The sequence below is a fragment of the Pelobates fuscus genome, chromosome 7, assembly GCF_036172605.1.
Source record: "Pelobates fuscus isolate aPelFus1 chromosome 7, aPelFus1.pri, whole genome shotgun sequence".
NCBI lineage: Eukaryota > Metazoa > Chordata > Amphibia > Anura > Pelobatidae > Pelobates > Pelobates fuscus.
The window spans coordinates 191,073,737-191,076,629 of NC_086323.1; the positions used below are offsets into that span (position 1 = coordinate 191,073,737).

Below are 2,893 nucleotides of genomic sequence, written 5' to 3' on the forward strand. Positions count from 1 at the left end.
TCATGTTTGCACATTTTTTTTAAGAATTTGCCAGGAATCTATTTTTGAAGTTGTTCCCCTCCTCTTGACACGATCAATGACCTGTGAGTCTCCATAAGCAGGGTTGACCTGTTAGTCCCGTTTTCCATTCAAGTTGCACATGATGTCCCGGCTAGGTTTCTAGGGACAAATGTTGGAGCCTCGACGTTGTCCCAATATGGAGGGAGCGTGGAGTTTGTTGGAGGCTTCAATGTGAGTAGCGAGTCTGGGGGGGAGATCCAGTTGCCCCAGGATTCCCTCTGCCTCCTGCATGTTGCGTACCATATGCCTGGCGTACGCATGGCGATTTCTCGCTTCAGTAGTTAGGACATGCCCCCCTAGCCCGCCAGCTTTTTTTTTTTTTTAGGAGGCATCAAAATTTTTATTTCCAAGTGCAGCCTCTACACATTAATAAGGTCTTTACCAATCTCCCCAAGTATTCTCCTTCTCAAAGTCACATTAGGTCCAAATGGATGTAGGATTCATACACTTGTAATCCAAGAAATTAGAACTGTAACACACAGTTTGCATGTTTCTTACTAGAAGATCTGCTGCTGTGGGTCAATATTAAATCAGACATCCATACAATACAACGGCACATTAAAAAAAAATGTAAACGGCGTGTGCCTTCAGCTCTTAACACCTCTGCCACGAGGCGGAAGGATAGAGGCCCACTGTCTGGTAAGACTATTAAAAGCTCAACCACTGGAAGAACGTGGTCTGATTGCCTCTCTTAGTGACACGGAAGTGGAGAACATTGTGCATGGTCAGCAGAAGGAATGTAGAAAAGGCTTCAAGTTCTGACTCCAATTATTGCGGGAGTTAATAAACTCCTCCTGCTGATAAAAACTCTTTTGGGACCTCCCGAGCTTAAGATGCTACCAGTAAGAACAGTTTTAAAATCAACACTTTCGTTCAATTAATAACATTATTAAACCACATTCTCTGCAATAACCTTCTTTTCATGTGGCTAGATGAAAACTATCAAGTAGCAGAGTTAAAAGTGCACTTCTATGATAATCATCTCCTTTACGCTCCTCGTTCAATATGGTGAGACATTCGCAATGCCAGTCATTTGATAGGGTTGAAGATCTACAGCTGCTCCAGTAGTAATCCCAGAAGCAGTAATTGGATTGGGATAAAATCGGCCCTATATCCCAGGCTTCTGTTCTGTAAAGAATGTGGGCTGTTGGTCTAAACAGCATTTAAAAGAAGTTCGGGAATACGTGTTGAAGTAAGAGAATGACAAACACCACAAGCTGGACACAGAGAATGAGAAAAAGCCAAATTGGAAAAGTCCGTCTGTTGGGCACCATGTGCAGCAGACAGCGGCTATCCACAGTAACGCTCAGCAGGGCCGTCTCGTTGTCCCCCTGCAGCTTACGACCTTTGATAGTGTCTGGAAGGAAAGCCAAGTCTGTGACCACTATGCCACGGGCCTCTTTCACATAGTAGAGTTTAGACAGAGAAAATGAGATGTAAATCGCCACCGAGCCAGTAATAGTGCCAAGCCCAAGAAACGTCCCAGAATCACTGACAGCCAGGCATGATATGACCTCGTTCCCGCAGGGCTGAGTAAGCAGGGGCAAGTAGCAAATCCCGTCCCATTTGGTGATGTAGCAAGGAGGTGGGCGACGCTCTCTTTTATGTGGGATTTGGACAGTGTATAAACGGAGAGCATTTTTATCATCTTCCACCTTCCCAAACCTGCACGCCCGGTATCGGTACATTTTATCTGGGATATTGGGCAGGTTCTCATTCCAGCGCAGCTCTGAAATCAGTTGATCTGCTTCCCATACACAGCATCGGAAATCCTGACCAATGCTGACTACCTTATTCCCAAGACTGGCTGCAACATCCTCAATTTCACCATCATGAGCTTTAAAATCCAGAACCTTCTTCATTTCCAGGAACTCCCACACACGTAGATAGCCATCCACTCCACCAGTCAACAGCTTCGAACCGCCCTGATTGAAGCAAACTGCTTTCTGCAGACTGTCAGGGCTGAAGTCCGTCTGTACCGTGTTTAGGGCTACCACACAGATTTCTGGGGTCTTATTCTTCGTAAGATTACTCTTGACCTCAGTGACATCTTTTGATGGCTTCCTCTTCCTGAAGACCTGATCATTGCTTACAGTTTTGTCCTGACTTGCTTCCAGTGGTAGGATCTGAAAGTGTAGAACTTGGCACGTAGAGTCCTGTCCTACTGCCAGTGTCCCCATATAAGGCCATATTCATGGTAGCTCTGGCTCCAGTATCATGGGAGTGCAGTAGGGAGGCACTCAGCTTTCCTGAAATCCTTTCTAAGCGTAGAAAATGCATGGCATTTTTGATACCAGTATTGGAGGCACCTCCACCCCCAGCAGTTATGACCAGGCCACTCTCTGGATGAATTTGTATTGAGTAAAGAGGAAATGGAGCCCTATAAAAATCAGGATGTCTCCCCATCTTACACCGTGATGTTCCGTGTTGATGGCTGGTCCCAGGATCTCAAACTGCGCATCTCATTATATCATTCAGGACCCGGAACTGAGCGCTGTGCATGCGCATTACACCCGACAATACCCATGACATGTGATACTGAAACAGCCCGCCAGCTTTTACCATACAAGCTGGTGGAGTCTGAGGCGTTCAAAATTTTTTTAGCTATTGGGACACCGCAGTGGAAGGTACCCGCCCGAAATTTATTTTCAAAAAAGGCAATCCCCAACCTGTACTCGATTGTACAAAAGGAAGTAATAGCATGTCTGGCACACAGTGTTGGGGTAAGGGTCCATCTGACCACTGATACCTGGTCTGCAAAGCATGGTCAGGGCAGGGATATCACCTACACTGCGCATTGGGTAAAACTGCTGACGGCTGCCAAGTATGGAAT

At 46.0% G+C, this 2,893-nt stretch overlaps 1 pseudogene; it reads right to left on the minus strand.

Annotated features, from left to right (window-relative positions):
• Positions 1–380: 380 nt before the first annotated feature.
• Positions 381–2,489, minus strand: LOC134568903 (prolactin regulatory element-binding protein-like; annotated as a pseudogene).
• Between the last annotated feature and the right edge of the window lie 404 nt (positions 2,490–2,893).